The sequence below is a fragment of the Lucilia cuprina genome, chromosome 6 (genome assembly GCF_022045245.1).
Source record: "Lucilia cuprina isolate Lc7/37 chromosome 6, ASM2204524v1, whole genome shotgun sequence".
In the NCBI taxonomy this organism is placed as follows: Eukaryota; Metazoa; Arthropoda; class Insecta; order Diptera; family Calliphoridae; genus Lucilia; species Lucilia cuprina.
In genome coordinates this window covers 63,423,303-63,441,707 of record NC_060954.1, presented here as the reverse complement: position 1 = coordinate 63,441,707, position 18,405 = coordinate 63,423,303, and the positions used below count along the sequence as shown (strand labels likewise).

Genomic DNA, 18,405 nt, shown 5'->3' with positions numbered 1-18,405 from the left:
TACAGAGAAAACTGTTTGATAAAAAGAGGCAGGTCAAGCATTTAATTTTTTATTTTCAATATTTAGATTGAAGTATACATGGCTCAAGCCGAAGTGTTCTACTTAGTTTTGGCTTCATTTTAAAACTCATTTTAAACAAAAGATTTAGCTATTGTTTTCTTATTCTTTCCACAACATACAGCACACAATTTATTGTCTGTCCAACAAGTGTTAAACATAATGGAAACATGATTTTTATGATTTTTGTATCTTTTTGTTTGAGCTGAAGATTTATCAAAAGTGCTGAGGAATGTCAATGTAGACATTTTTGTCTTACACTCTTGGAAATGTTTGAAAACTTTTTATTTCTAATAATTATTGGTACAAAAATAAAACAATGGCATAATCATAACTGATATACAAAATTTTAATTCCCATGATGTTTTATTGATGTTCAGTTATAAAAATTAAACTTAATTATTTTTATTTGATTTTACTTAAAATACAAATAATATGGCTCAAGGAAAACAGCATAACGAACAATTTATTATTAATCATTTTAATCGTCATCAGCAACATCTTCACTAGCAAATTAGTTTTTATTTCTTTTTGCAAATACTCATTTTAAATTATACCGCTCTTTATGTTTTTCCAAACAAATATTACTTTTTAGCATAAAATAGTTTTGTTAAGCATGTTTTAACAAATGTATATGTATTCTAGGTAAGGAGTGAGATCGAAAAATTCTTAACATACATATATGTTTATAAAAAAGAAACCACTAAACTTACAGTTTTATTTTTTTTTTTATTTGATTCAAATTATTATTACAATTTACAAAAAAAAAATATTTTTATAGTTTTAATCACTAGTGATGAAATTTTGAGCCCTTTTCGGAAACCCTTCCATTAACGTTTTTATAGTGCTTTCTGTCACTTTGCTCGAACATGTAGTCCATCTCCGTTTAAAATCTACCACACTTTTGGACACCTTTTTTGTACTCTTCAATTCTCTTTTAACAAGAGCCCAATATCTCTCCACTGGCCTTAGCTCCGGGCAGTTTGGAGGATTTGCCTCTCTTGGTACAAATACCACATTATTGTTCTTGTACCACTCAAGGGCTTGTTTACCATAGTGACAGGATGCCAAGTCAGGTCAAAAATAAGTGGACACATTATGAAGTCTTATGAATGGAAGCAGCCTTTTTTGTAAACATTCCTTGATGTAAATTTCGGTATTTATAGAGCCCGTTGTAACAAATGATTGGCTTCTTTTGCCGCAACAGCATATTGCTTGCCATACCAAGAACTTTCTGGGAAATTTTGTCTGCTTTTGGGTCCTAAACTTTTCTTTAACATTCCCTCGAGCATCAGCAACATAAAACTTTTGACCTGGAAGTTGCGAAAAATCTGCCAGAACATACGTTTCGTCATCCATTATGCAGCAAGAATATTTTTTATAAAACTTGACTTCAATTTCCGTGCTTTGTTTTTGGTCTCTAAATTTTTAGCAGCGTTCCTGTCAGGAACTTTTTGAGCCTTGTATGTTTTTAAACCTGCATTAGCTTTAACTTTTCGTACCAAATAGTCCGAGCACTGAGCTAACCGAGCTGCTTTCCTACCGGATGTGTTGGGAGCTCTTTTGAAAATGCGTTCTATTGTTTTGGCTTTAGAAACATCATGTGGACCATTCCTTCTACCTGAACCAGGTTTTCTATCAACTGACAAGTTCTCCCGGTACTGTTTAATAACATTGGAAACAGTTTGACGGCAGACCTTTGTATGCTTGGCCAACTTTTTGTAAGACCAAGTTGGGTTAAGTTGAAAATATTTAATAATTTCAGTACGCACTTTTTTCTGGTCACTCATTTTAATCAGATTAACAAAAAAATTAATATAATTGACATTACACATAATAACTGACATGTTTTTCAAAGGAAACTTGATCAAAAAAAAAATCAAATAATACTTTGGTTGGAAAATGTAATGAAAAACGTGTGTTAAGAATTTTTCGATCTCACTCCTTACTTATTAAATTTATTGAAATTTTACACAAATACTCCCTATAGGTAAGGTTTGTTTGGTATTGAAAAATACCGGTCCACGTTTTCGTATAGCTCCCATACAAGTGGCCCCTCGAAAACAGCTTTAACAGCCATAACTGTTGTATGCGAGTTTAGCGGTGAGTTTTGACTGAAACGAGTCTTATGAGAATCGGTTTATTACTGACCCTTATGATCACCTCCAAAATGACTTTGACTCCAATTGCCCATAAGTATGTTTCTTATGAGCACAAATATTTCTACCGAATTTTATGAGAATCGGTCCATAATTGAACCTACTCCCATGTAAGGTCCTCTTCAGAAATTGACTTTAACGCACATTACCGAGCATAGCTATGAAATTCGATACACAGAAGTTTCCTACCAGCGAAAATTTCATAATAATATCAACCTAATGTTTATTGGAAAGCATTTACATTTACCATAGTCGAATATAACACTATTACCAAGTATAAAGTAAAAGAAGTGGCTGGTATCGCCCTTTCGCATAATTGTTTAAGAATTTACAACAATTAAACGAACATGAACAAAACTCGAGTGTTGCTATGCTTTCATATAAATTAGCACGAACAAAGTAAGCATGGTGTTGCCATATGTTTATTTAAAATGTTAAATTGTTTTCAATACTAAAAAGTCTTAAATTGTTATTTCTAAAAGGATATGTAGTATCTCAGAATGTAGTATTTAGACTAGATTTGTTAAAAAAAATAAATATTTTTCAAAATAGGTATAAATACCCAAAAAGTAGGAATCAACTCTTTGTATAAACTAAATATGTACATATGTAAATATATTACATGTGTAATTTTTTTAATTGTACATTTTTTTATTTATAAAATCTTATTTGCTGGTTATAAAATAATTAAATATGGCAACAATTAAACCCAGTACAAACATCTGTGTATCTATGTGAAATTTGTATAAATCCATATGATCAATTTGTACCATTTTAATGTATCTGCAATGTGAGAGTATTCGTGTTTATTTAGAGATATTTTTCGTTTGATTGTATGGGTATTTGAGACCTATACTTTTATGGTAAAAATAAAAATCTTTAAAGACGGCTGTTTTGTTATTGTTTTTGTTGTGTTTTATTAATATTACTAAGAAATTGAAAGATTTATAATCAAACCGGTTTACTAAATTGTAAAAATATAGGTGAGAGACAAAAAATACTTTCTCAGTTTTAACCGCTCACTTGTGCATACATGTATCTTTAAGATAAATTTTAAGATTTTTACCCACTAAATTGAAAAATACAGTATTAACATCATAAATCTTGGTTTGAAAATTCTCTTTCATTAAATGGAGGAATTATTTATATCTCTTAGTTTGTCCATTTTAAGAATGTTTGAGTTGAAAGAGTTGGTAACATTTACAGAGATTATTTTGTTAACAAGTAAGTTTCTTGTTACTACCTTTATTGTATCTTAAATACTCTTTAAACAATTTTTAATACTAATATACAGCATCCATGTACATACATACATAATATGAATTTTATTACTTTTCTCTGCAGATTTTGTTCGTAAATACTATATAGTATGTATGCTGATGTGATTTTCTATATATGTATGTATATGGCTAGAACATACATATGTTTTACTTGCGTTATTTTTTCTTATTAATTAAATATTGGTAAGGTACATTCACGTATATCAAATATTTTAGGTATTATTTAAAAAAATTCCTTAAACGTAAATATTTGACTTTAACTATGATGATCGGAACATATTTGATCCTAAGTATCAAACCTCTTTTAAAGACTTAGTTTTTTACCGACAAATTGCTTAAATACATCGGAATTAAGGTAAAATTTAACAGAAATGTTTTTATAAAAATCAAATAATTTTAAAAATATTTCATACTTTTTGTTTGTTTGCAAATAATACAGATTTTAATTAAAAAATTTTAATATTTTGCGGACATGAGTGAACGTTTTTTGGCATCATTAATGCATTTTTTTTCTATTTATTAAACAGTTAAAGAAAATTAGTTCGATATAATGAGACTTATCGATTTTTATTGAATAAATCGAAGTTAGTTACGACAAAAACCAATTCAGTTACGCCTTAAACCTGGCAAAATCAACTGTTTAAAAACCAATACATTCATTGAAGACAATCACAAAACATCGATATTCAAGCAGTTGATTAATCTTCAACGGTAAGTGTCTTCACTATTATACAATTGTTGTAGTTCGAAAAAGACTTTTCAATAATAAATTCTCTTATACATATTCGAATTTATTTATTTTTGCTACTCTCTCAATCTTATACTCTTGTTTCTCAAAAAAAAAAAAAAATAGAGAGCAAAAGGAATGGATGAATTGAAACACTGGCTTTTGTTAAAAATGTTGTTAGGAAACAACAGAATTGTTTTAACAACAAAATTAATATGCAAAGATCAGCTTTAAATTACGCTACTTTAGCGATAATTTTTTTAACTGAAACACATATTGAATTTTATTACTGAACACATTTATATGAACTTGTTATGTGAAGTATGTATGTATATATAAGAATGTACACATATTCAGATGGACAGATAGAGACAAATACTAGGAATACGAATAATAATAAATAATTTTATAAACACTTATTATCAACGTTTAACATGATCATGCCTAAAGGTTATCGGGTTCTCTATACAGTAGACGTGTATACTGGGGACATATGTATGTATGATTTTATAGGTATAAGAGTGTGTGTATACAATCGTAAATATGAATTGTGAAAAACCATTAAAAATAATTTTTTATTAAAATGAAATGAAATCAAAAACATTTTAAAATTCCATTACTTAATGAGTCTGGCATCAGAAGAATATAACCTAATATGATCTTCAGAGATCAGCTATTGACATAATCGTGTTTAGATGTAGCCATACTTCATCACTTATCACTAAACGAATTAGCGAATTATTCAGCGATTCCCAAACGAAACTACACATAAAAATCACTTAATAATTATTGATGTATGTATTTGTGAATAAGTTTTATTTGGATTAAACGAAATGTTGAATATGTCGCATTTTATTTGTTGTTTTTGTATCTGTTTTCTGTTGGATTCTTTTGTTTGGTGGCGTTGGCCAGGCGTGAAGTTTCGTGCATTTTGTAACACAACTAACAGGCCATGTTGTACTGTTGAAAGAACTATAGATTTTTATTTTTTTATTGTTTTTTTATTATTATTATTATTTTCTCTCTTCATAACAATCATTCATGATCTTTGTAGTTATGTTTGGTTTTATAGGCTTGCCAGATTTGGTAAAGTATTATAAACAAAATCTATATCTCAACAAGACTTGAAAATCTTGCAATAAATTGATTATTTGTCACCCTAATGTGTATATATGGCAACTCTATTTTACAATTTTAATTAAAACCACCAGTGTTTGTATCATTTGTTTTGGTTCTAGAATTGCTGCTGCTGCTCCTGCTGGTGGTTTTAAGCTTTATGTTTGATTTCTCAACTGTTGCTGGCCTAAGCTTTCCACATCAAAGATCTTAACAACAACAAAAATAACCAACATACAGACATAACCACAAATAAACAAACAAATGAATGGAAAGACAAACAGTTGGATGTTCAGTCAGTATTTTATTTATTTTCTTTTCATCATTTAAGGGTTTTTATTTTATATCTATAACATTCCTATAGACCAAACCCTCACCCATCTGATTATGTGTGTGTAAGAGTATATGTATTGGGGCTTTTTAATTTTTAATCTTATTATTTATTAATTAGGTAAGTGCTCTTCATAAACATTTCAAATACATATTTTTTGTACAAGTTCAATGTAAAAAGCTCAAATAATTTATAAATAATTCGGGCACGAGCCCTTTCTGTTTGGTTTTTAATAAAAACTTTCAAAAAGGGTCATTACTCTGTTTTGTATTTTATTTAACTTACTGAATCTTGGCAGCTTATTCTCTTTGCAATGCATTATTTTTAACAGTTTGTATTTACTTGGTAATGGATCTTTATTTTGACTTTGTGTCTGTTGTTTTCGTTTCATCGATTTTTTTTTGTGGTTTTTAAATCGTTTAAGATTTCTTACCTGTAACGAAAATGATAAAAAAGAAGAGAAATCAGATACGATACATTATGATAACTGGCACTAAAATGTGATTAAAATAACACTAATAAAAATATAATAAAACAAATGAACGAATACATAATTTTTGTTTATAAATATAAAAGTATCGTACGTACGTTAAATATGCGTATGTATGTATATAAATATGTAATGACATGACTTTATCGTTAAAAATTGTTTTGTAATCGACAAATATAAAGTGTTGCTAATTCTGTGCTTTTCGCATTAATAAATTTGAAATTGTATATTAGTTAGTTTTATCCCCTCGTTTTAAGCCAATTTAAAGCTATGTACTGTATGTATGATTTTGTTTTCTTCTTCAACAGCTGGTACTTTCGCTGATGCAATGATGCCAAACAGATACAACTGACAGTTTTATTTTTCGTTTGTTTTAACATGTATTCATTCACACGATGTTCGTTTATATGAGAATGATTTAAAAAAGTACAACATTTACAAAAACACATACAAATTCTCACGACACTGAAATTGAAGTTGTTGTCTATTTATTTATATTAAGGTGGTCCATTTTGTTTACAGAAAATAAAATAAGGTTCTGATCTTCCTACCGAAATAAAAGCTTGGTTCATTCTTAAATTACATTTGTAAACTTTTCTTCTGGCTTAATATTTCATGAGCTGAGTGCATGGATAACAATGGGTTTTCCAATATTATCCATGTTTTAAACAAAGGAATGATGTTTTCTTGATATTTTTTATAACAGTACTCATTCAGCATTTTGCTGAAGTAATCAAAAAGGACTATTTTTTACCCAATTTTACAACTTTCAATCGATTTCCAATACGTGTTCTTATCGATACATCTGTTAGTTTAAGGAAAATTTATGTTTATGGATACCTCTAATGAAAATTTATACATGGTAAATATTGTATAGTAGACAAACATTGATTGAATTAATTTTCCAAACTCATAATAAATTACATTTTTTCCTTAATACTTTTTAGCTCAATAATGTTTCTCAAGGATTTATTTAATGATTTTCTCGTGTTCAAATAAAAGTGAAACTAAAACTTATGTTTACTCGATAACATCTATGTATATGATTCTACCAAGTATTTTAAAAACTTCAAAGAATATAAAAACATATGCATAAGTAAAGATAAAAAAATGAAAATTATTTATACAAAACTCCCTAAGCATTCATACATATGGAAATTAAGATAAAAAATGAATAATATTACAACAATTACTTATATGAAAACAAAAAAATAAAATACTTAAAAAATATTATTGTCTGTTCAGATGTCGGCTGAGTGAGTGTCTGAATGTATGTATTTAACATATGAAAAGTTCTCACGCACACGATACTTAACAAATACATGTGTTCATGCAATATATTCTCTATATAGATTTTCTCAATGGTTCGTAAGTAGAACAAATTTTTGAAGCTGGCGTTAATTTTTGGTTTTTAATATACAATAATTTTTTTAAATTTACTTTTGTTTTAAATACAATGTCAGCTTATACAGAGATACATATTGCAATTTAAAGTAAATACATACATACATGTATATTTGAGCACATATGCAACTTATTAACATCAAGTACATACATACTTATTAGGATGGTGTCATTTGTTTGGATCTAATCGAAGAAAAGTTCGATTGTTGTGAAAAATACCACAAACTTTGTTTATTATACATACTACTTAGATGCAAATTGTTTCCCATCTGCATTTAAAATTTGTCCTACAAATGATTTGAAATTAAGAATGTTATTACCCTCAACGCTTAAAGCTCAGCATTCTTTATTTATTGTGAACTGCATTATAAATTTGAAAACAATGATTAAATTTGATTTGTTTTTTACTTAAAAAGTCAAGTGTTATCATGATTTCTATTTTAATCTTTTTCTAAAAAATGAAATATTCCATTTCAATACGTTTCGAAAACAATTTTCGAATTGAAGAATATTCAATAAGAGCACTCTATTTGGGAATAAAAAGAACGTTAGAAAATATAAAAAGAAAATTTTATATAATTTTTATATATAAATGCATAGAAATGTAAAATGTTTTTATATAAAAGCACCGTTTTGGATTGGTTTTGTTTTATCACTGGTCACCCTAAACTAAATAACATATAATCAGCCCGAAACAATCTTAAATATGTAGTTAACAATACTACTATATGGCTTTTGTTATTGCTTAAATTCCAGAGATGCTAAGGGTCTGTATTTATTATTTTCTGACAATTACAATAAATATATATATATAAAAACAAAAACAGCAAACTCAGCTCATCAACGTTATGAAAGATCAGCCATTGATCTACAAGCGTCATCACAATACCCTAGGAATAAATAAACTCATAGTGAATATTACATATGTACGTTTGTATGTATGAGTGTATGTATATAAAGTATGTCTACTGCTCTTAGTGATTTGTGGTCAAACATTTAAAGTAATAAATCTCATACTTGATTCGTTTTATACTGTTGGTTTGGCTTAGATTTTATTGCTTGGAAAGTATCATCATTTCTACAGTTTATTTGTTTCTTTTTTTTAATAGTAGTTTTTAATTAAAAACTTCATAGGAGATTCATTGTATCTACAATAGAGTAAAATCCAACAAGTCGCGGTTAAAATGACCATATTTGTATGTAAGTGAAGAAGGCAATATGATTTCAAAGCTATCCATATACAAGTTTCCTAATTTGTCTGACCATTTTAGGACTTTAAGGAAAAAGCTACAAGAAAATAACAAGATTCGTATTCAAGCAATTTTCAATTGACAGTTAGTTATAAAATCCGTTATTCGTTTAACTAACTCTGCCAATAAATCCGCCAACAAGTTTTCAAATCGAAAATTTCATTGGAAATTATTTGATTTTAAAGCAAAAAATATAAAAAATTAATTCATTTTAACTTCCGTTGTAATTTGGTCGAACAGACATAATGATCGTTTTACTTGATCATTACTTTTTTAATTTTCGTGATTTTTTTCGTTTGCATTTACACACTTTGAAACAAAAACAAAAAAAGACATTTCAGGTCATTTTTTATGCTGCCCTCAGGTTTTTTTCTTTTAGAAATACAAAAAAATGGGAGCGTTCTTTAACACGCAATGATTATTACTAAAAATTGGAGTTTCAAACAGCGATCAGTAAGATCAATTATTATTTGCCTTTTGGCTTGAACTTTGCTCTGTTATAATCATAAGAAATTACTTATTAACAAAAAAGCTCTAGTTTTTTTATATTCAATACACTATTCAAGAAAGCTGTACAAAAGCAAATAGTGATAAAAGACAAAGAAACTTTTTAAACATAAAACGGAAAAAGTATTATTTCGAAACCTAAGCATAATTTTATTGAATACAAAATAAGTAAGAAGAAAAAATAAGTAACTGAAAAAATATGAGGCAAATTTAAACCTAAAAAAATAAACGATTTTAATATTGCCTGTATATTAAATAAAAATTCTTAATTTTGTTTCATTAAGTACAGTGAAAGCAACTATTTATATATACTATTTTTAACAGTGTAGCTTTAAAAATTATAATAAACTCAAATATGTATTTTAATAAAAGAACATATTTTCTTTTTCTTTCATAAACAATAAATAATTAGCTGTTTAAATTAAACAAGTGTTTTCCATTTAATTTTTTCATATGATATTCTATATTAATTAAAAATTTATTTCGAATAATAAATATAACTTATTAATTAAATCCACTAAAATCGAATGGCGTCCAAGTAAGTATCCTTGCAAACGAGACTAAAAGGTTTTCCTTTTTATTTTAATCTAAATTTCATTAAATAACCGATTTATAGCTAAACAGCAAACAATATTAGTAGTAAATATTGAACAAGTACAAAATAAGAAATGTAATGTTACCAGTTAATTACTGGTAGAATTAGAAAATAATCACATATTTTACCCGGAAGTTGTCGAAAGCCAAAGTCTACCCTACTACCATTTATGTACGTATGTATCTGTGTACAACAAATATTCTATAAAATTGTATAGCTAGCATCCGGTTGAAAGCCTGCAAAAGAAAGCAAGTAAACAGCATCTTTAGATTTTTTTGATTTTCAGTTATTAACCAGAAAACTGGAAATCCTACAAACTCCTAGACTGACAAACTTACAAATATTAATGATATCTTGGTATTGAATACACAAATACATGCATCGTAATAGCTAAATACACATGTATGTACGTATAATGTTGCGTAATTGCTGTATGGTCTATGATGATAATCTTGTATAGACTTACTCCATCCACATCATCAGCATTACGTGCATTCTTGGTCATTTTTTTTGTTGAAAATAACCATTGATAAACTGACTTGTTCAAGACCTTTAAGAAGATGTAAAAAAGATGAGGTAGAATGTGTTAAAAATTTTCATTTATTTAAAGAATGAACAAAAAACACGTTTACAACGGAAGTAATTTGTGGTGCCAGAAACGTAGTTATCATTTTAGTTACGTTTTCTTTTTGTTAAAATTTTTTTAAGAACTTGATCGATTATTGCATGATTTTATAGAAATTTTTTTCCCTAAATAAATTTTTATTTTTTAAGAAATATTGAACAATAAAGAAATTCCGTATAAATTTATTTGGGCCATTTAAATATTTTAATAATTTTTTACATTCGTTTGCAAAATGCAAAATGGAAATAACAAAATGAAATGTATATAAAAATCTGTTAATTTCAATCAGACGCAAAGAATGCAAAAAATAATATTTTAAATATTATAAATTTCCACTCCCCCTAAATGGACTTCGTCAATTGTAAAGAAATAATTAAAGTACTGAGCAAATCTATTTGACTTTGTGTGAGTTATTTTTGTTAATTTACCTTACTACAAGTTATTGTTACTACATGTGTATATTGCATGTATGTATATAAATAATTCTTTATTTTTGTTTAAATTAAAAACTGAAATTGTTTTGGCAATTAAGTGAGCTCGTGATCTATGTATAAAATAAACTGGTAAGTATTTATATTAGACATGCACTAAAGATATTTGCTCATTTTATATCCAAAACTATTGGAAATTTTCCGAAGACATCATAGAAATAAAACTGTTGAAAATTATTTTCTCTTACTAGAATATTCCAAAGAGAAAAACATTAGTCTTTTTTGGAGCCAGCTTAAGGAAATACTACAACGTAAACACATTGAAGAATTTTCTAAAATTGAATATTAATTCACCACAAATTACACATTTATAAGTACAAATTTAAATTTCTTAAAATTAGATGATCAAATTTCAATTAATAAAAGATCAGTTTATAAAAATCGAAATATAAAATTGTGCAAGTCTTTCAAAATTGTGCTGTTGTTCTCTGTGGGAAAAAATCATGCCAAATACAGACTATAGATACCAAGTTCCATTTTATGATCGTATTACCTTTTTACAAAATTATTTTTTTGTCTCTTCCACTAAACCAGCTGTCTGTTGTTAATTGGGTTATGTGAGATCTTAGCAAAGATGGATAATGTATTGTCAATACTGTTTGGTTTTTGCAACATACAACACTCGACACTCTCGTACATACAAATGTACATCAGTCGATATGTATGAATATACCTTGACAAGATCACCCGCAACTTTACGGTGCAACCAAATATCTTCTTCTCATATAAGTACATGTTTCAAAAAGCCTGTTGCACCGTTATGGTCACTGGTTTCATTTTACAAGCAAAAATGGCAAAAACAGGCAACAGCTGTATGTTGCTAGTGTAAAGTTGAAACAAAACAAGCACAGTTGAAGTGGATTGAGTGCCTCCTGTTAATGTTTTCTCTTTTCTGTATTTGTTCTTTTTTTTCGTTAAAGACAACATAGATAGGTACACACAACAATAAACACCATAAATATAAAAGCTTTTTTGTATTGCCAACACACGAATATTCGCTGTATAAAGTTAAATAAAAAACAACATTAATGAAATCTTTAAAGTTTTGGACACAAAGTATCCATCCAAATAATGTTTTGAGTGTTGTAGAATGAGAAACTAATGTGCAACAGAGGTGTATTTTTATATACATACATATGTATGTAATATGTGAATTGTGATGGTCTAATGTTCATAATTATTTACCATAAAACTTTTGTTAGATGTGTCCACACTTTGACAATGCACCATGAATTTTAAAAATGACATCAACAAAATACAAAATTCTCGTTTTTAAGTACATAGTACATGTATGTATGCGCTGGTAAATGACATGTTCTCACCTCATTTTGTGTTTAAATTTTAAATAAGACATACAAACATGTAGTACGTACTATTTATATAATGTGTATATTTGACATATTGTAGCTTTCCACAACATTTTCTCTTTGGTTGCCTTTATAAAAAGGTAACATTTCTTCGAAACTCACGTTTCGAATGCGCCCTAAATTTAAGAATCAAAATAATTTTCAAAATATAGTTGATATTACAAGATCAGTATGAGTTTCGCAACTAATATGTCCCTCGATCAATCACCATGGTTACATTTGTTGATCAACAAATAACATTTTCCCCGTTAAATACGTATTTGCAGTCAACCAACCATGTGAAACTATTTCAAATGTACCTATGAATACTTCTCTATTTGTGTTCTAGTTGCCTTTCTCTTTTGAACAATTATGGATAAATAGTATGGGGGAGAGGGTGTTTCATTAAATTGCTACAAAATGTCGCACGTGTTCTGTATAAAAAATAAAAACTATGGTTTGAGTTTGTCGATCTAGAATTTCGATCATATAACAATGAATTCCGAAACATACATAGAAAACTAAGTTAATTACATACATTTCCTGTTACAAAACATTTTTAAATCAGCCTAAATTTCTATGAAGACAATTCACCTAAAGTGAATTTTACATACATACATATTTTTATGTATTTATTCTAGAAATTAATACTTAATTTAATCCCTGTAAATACTAAGCAAAATAAAATACACAAGTTTAGCAGTAAGTAAAAGGAAAAAAGTGTGTTTTTTTAAATTAACTTGCATTGTTAAATATTTAAATTTATGAAACAAACAAAGATCAAACAATTACTTACAAACGAAACGCCTTAAACTTAAGAAATAACCCTTTAAACAAATGTTCATATAATCATAATATTTTAAATGACAAGACGACGGACAATCAACAAATAAATTTCAAAACGAGCAAACAATCAAGAAATAAGAAATCGAAAATATTCTTAATGCTAAAATATTAACAAAAATATATGTATTTTATATATATGTATGTACATAAGTACATACATACATATCTTCATTTTTATATACTTTATTATATTCACAAGTATAATAACCAAGCCCATCTTAAAAACATTGAAAGCATAAACATTTAATAACCAATATTATTTCAATATTGAAAAATGTACGAATCTTAAGTTTTTATTTTTTTAGAAGTTTATTTAAGTATTTCTCGTCACAATCTCACTAAAACACAGTAATGTTCAAAATATTAGTTTAATAATGTAAATCATTATATAGCTAAGTGTATAGTCTAGTTTATAGTTTAGTCTATGGTCTAGTTTGTAGTCCAGTCTATAGTCTGCCGGAAATTTTTTTTAAATTTTTCATGATTAATCTCCCTTCATACATTTTAAATTCAATGCAATTTCCAACCAGGTTTGAACTATGGGTTAGTAGGCCAGATACTTTCAGATATTTTCAACTCTGTTGGTCAAGATACAGGGTTTTATTCAAATGAGTGTATCTTTTCAGGATTATTTAAATCCTTCAATTTAAATAAAATTTACAACTAATTTCGCGGCCCTGTATTACCTTTTTCTTAAAAGAATAAATTTCAAATATTATTCAGATTTAATCCCCAATAGGCATTACTATTCTTTTAAACACAACTCTAAATGGGGACTTTAAGTATTGGGGAGAATCAGTACACGATAGAAAATACATTTACAAACATATACCACAAAATACAATACTATATAGTACATGATGTATATTTGTACAATTTTACATTTGTATTCCAACAGCTTAAATACGTGATCGACATATTAAAAAAATATTTTAAATTTCAAATACGTTTAAATAACTTACAATCGCACTGAAAACTAAAACTTAATGCATGATCGAATTTTCGTCTGTTAAATAAAGAGACAAAGTCTTTTAAGGTTTTTTGATCGTTTTTTGTTTGATTGTTTGTTTTGCTTCAGGATTTTCTTATTCTTTATTTGTGCCATGAATATGGAAATATTTACTTTAATTACATTGAGTCGTTAAATGAAAAAGACATACATACATATACATAAATATAAGAACAATATAATCGTAATCGTAAAGAATGTAATTTGTTTCAATAATTTAACAATACGCTACTACGAAAAACAATATAAAATGCAAACTATGTTTTATTTTGTATTTCAGAGATATCAGCTTTAGATACAACAATCTCACCTAAACATACGTTCACACATTCATACTGTTAGTTATGGTTACTTGCCAAGAATATTTTTTACATTTAAAAATATAAAAATTTCTTAAAAAATGTTGGTTTTCAGGTTTAGTATGCGCATGAATTTCTGTGGACTGTATGCTAGTTACCATGTCTTTTATCTGACAGTTGCATTTAACTCGTAAATATTGTAGTGAATTTGGAACAAATACAACAAATTGTCAATCGTATTCAACGATTAATTATCACAACACAAAACTATTACAAAACAAATGAAGAAAAAATAAATTTTGTAGGTTGCATTGGAATAATATTTGTATTTGCAATTTGTAATTACAAACTTATAGTATATAACTTCCTTTATTAAAGTTGTTGCTTTAATTATTTTAATATTATGTTGTAATATAATATGTAAAAACAAATACTATTATACTGTATAAACAGTATAATAGTATTTGTTAAAATTTTTAAAGTTACCTATACATATGTACATAGTTTAGCATTATTAAAAGTAATTATGTATGTATTTAAGTATATCTCGGCTCCAAATGATAAACTAATTTTAAATGCTATTGACAAGCAAAAGAAAACGGCATAAAATATATAAATTTCACAAAAAAAGAAGTTTCCAAAGTTCATTGGCATTTTTCTTTTCTTCAAAACAAACGAACAATAAACGAAATAGCTCGTTGATCTCCCTGTTGGAGCACAAAGCACATTCTAACTTCTTTAAGCCGGACGTGTGAACATTAAAGTTTGTAACTTTGTTTAAGTATTTCGAAAAGGTATTAATGAAGGTGAAAAAATCCATAACAAAAGGTGATAATGGACTAAGGTCAGAGTAAAAAGAAGTATCAGGAAAAAATGAATACAATAAATAAAGAACTAAATAGTATATAAATGTAGAATATAAAATATATGCAAGTATACAACGATCATGGCAGTGATCTTGTTTCAATGCTTTTTTCTCTTTTCTTATTTTATAGCGGCATTTATAATAAATTAAAAGAAAAACAATTTTATTAAACAACGAGTAACAAAATAATGACCCCTTCGTTGTTAAAGGGTCGTTGTTTATTTATTTCATTTTCTATTGATCATTCATAAAATGATTCATCGAGAATGAACCTTGATTTCAATCGTCATAATACTTTTTTACGCAATTTAACCTATTTTTTACATCACTACAATAACCAGCATCTTGATCATCATTCGAAATAAATTGATCATCAGTCATATTTGTATAGTCTTAATAAATTGTTAAATTATCAAATACTTGCCATAAAATTTTATTAAACAAATTTTCTAAAGAACTATATAATTTATGATTTTAATGACTCATTTGCTAAACTGATTAAGTCCAAAAGTGTTATATTCTACTATGCCGAACCTTATATACCCAGTATCAAAACGTTTGCAGTAAATGGAATGCTTTCCTATAAACATTAGGTTGATATTACCATAAGATTTTGGCTTATAAGAAACTTACTTCTGTGTATCGAACTTCATAGCTATACTCGGATTTTTAGGCCAGTAATGTGCGTTTAAGACAATTTATCAAGGGGGTCTTATATAGGGGTAGGGTCAATTATGGACCTATTCTGATAAAATTCGGTAGACAGATTTATGCTTAAAAGGAAATTACTTGTGTTGAATTTCAGCACTATACTTGTATTTTGAAGACAGAGTGGACCTCGTATAAGAATTATTTATGTCGAATTACATCGTTATACTATTTTTAAATCGGTTATAACTGTTAAAGCTGTATTTCGGGAGGCTACTTGTATGGGGCCTATATGAAAACGTGAACCGATTTTGCCCATTTCAAATGACAATCTTTTTGAGGTGGGTATAAAAATATTATTAAATATAACATTTTAAGTCTTAATAAATTTCTGCAAGAAGTTATACAGGAGGAGCAGACAAACAGTTTCTCACTTTATATTAGGGAATATCATATATTTCCTAATATAAATATGTAAAGTCTTTATTTTAGTAGTCCTTAATTTTATTAATCCTTTTCATCTGTCCCTTTACTTTAATTTATATTTAGATGGATGATTTGTTGTCAATTTACAAAAACCGTTAATTTTTTATAGTGGTATTTTATTTGTATCTTATATACATACATACTTATGTATGTATGTACTTCAAACAATTTATATACATATGTTTAAATATGACTTTATATACATACATATACATTATATTATATATATATTATATAATATATATATAATATATTTATATATATATATATATATATATTATATATATATATATATATATATATAATATATATATATATATATATATATATATATTTATATATATATTATATATATATATATATATTATATATTCTATGAATATAATAACTACAATAACAACAATAATAAATAATTGATATAGTTTTTCATCATTTTGGAATTGTATGACGAAACTTTTAAAAAGTTTATTTATTTGTCGATAGCGTTAAAAATTGTTTTGGAATTTTATTCTCTTGCTCATAGAGCATTTCGTTAATTAAAAACAATTAAGCATCAGGGCAACTGGGTGTCATGGCAGATCGAATAAATGCTTACACACATACAAACAAACTACAAATACCATTATGTATGTAGACTGAAATTCAAAAAACTTCTAGTCAGTAATTTGTAAATTTGTTAAAAATTCTACAAAAATTTATTACGTTATCAAGAAGGGATCTTACTTACTTACGATCATTAACAAGAAAAAAAGGTTTAACACACAGACAAATTCGACCAAGTGATTAAATGCATCTAAATATATGTTGACTCGTACTACAGATGTTTGTAGTTTATGATTTCAAAAAAAACATTTTAACACTTAAGTACATACATACATACACACATTTGTATATAGTAAATACATTTTAACTTTTAAATTTAAAGAATTAAAGACAAATTTATTTATACTTTTTATTATTTGTACTGGTAACTGATCGTTAATGTTTTCGGGAAAAAGGGGGTAGAGGGTCTTACATACATACATTTAGAACATAATAACATATACATATATGCACCCATACATGCAACATTTTAAGTTAATGTAGAGTTGTGTATAAAATACTGATTGCAACATCATCATAAACAACACCACAATGTTGACAATTAATTGCGGTTAATTGGGATTAACATGCAACGATGTATGTATTTATGTACATTTGTATGTATTTGTTTATTAGTGTTAAATAAGTTTAAATTAAAAAATATAAAAATTTTTTGCAAAATTATTTTATCTGGTTTTTGTAACATAATAAGAAATAATATGGTGGAATTCAATACGTTTTGTATATTTATTATTTGTATCACATTTAAAATGTTCCAGTTTTAAGCCCTTTTAAGCAACTTTTTCAAGTACATCTTATGGTATGTATTAGTATTTTTTATTGGATTCAGTTTTATTTAAAATTATTTTATATAACATAACTTAGAAATGTAAAAAAAATCATAGCAAAACATACATTTTAAATTACTAAGAAAAAAATGGTTGTTTTTGCCATTTGTTTTAACTGCCTTTTTTAAGTTGATTCTACTGGTTTCTCTTTTATTTTGCAAGAAACTCTTACAGCCGGTTTGGTTTCCTGTTAATAATTTTTATTTTTTACACATACATACAAACATACATGTTTGAAAAAAAAACTTAGTAGAGAGAAGGGATTTCTCCGACTAAAATATGTACATACTACATGTAGATCTACAGATCCACAGATAATGTTCAATATACAAATTAGCATCATACCTATCAAGAGCTATTAATGATATTAAAAAAAATAAAACGACTAGTTTAAAATATTATTTTCCATTGTTTTCACAAACTTAAAAATAGAAAATTTTATTC

The 18,405-nt window shown here is 26.9% G+C and overlaps 1 protein-coding gene and 1 long non-coding RNA gene across 2 annotated transcripts in view; both read right to left on the bottom strand.

Annotated features, from left to right (window-relative positions):
• The window catches only part of LOC111687210 (epidermal growth factor receptor), a 53,346-nt gene that overhangs the window by 27,131 nt on the left and 7,810 nt on the right, over window positions 1–18,405 (bottom strand). The gene's annotated exons all lie outside the window — the stretch shown is intronic.
• On the bottom strand, window positions 4,479–6,871 carry LOC124420891. The gene is made up of 2 exons (XR_006941426.1): window positions 6,259–6,871; window positions 4,479–6,103 (listed from the first exon to the last, which is right to left on the bottom strand). It is a non-coding gene; the product is annotated as an uncharacterized LOC124420891 (long non-coding RNA).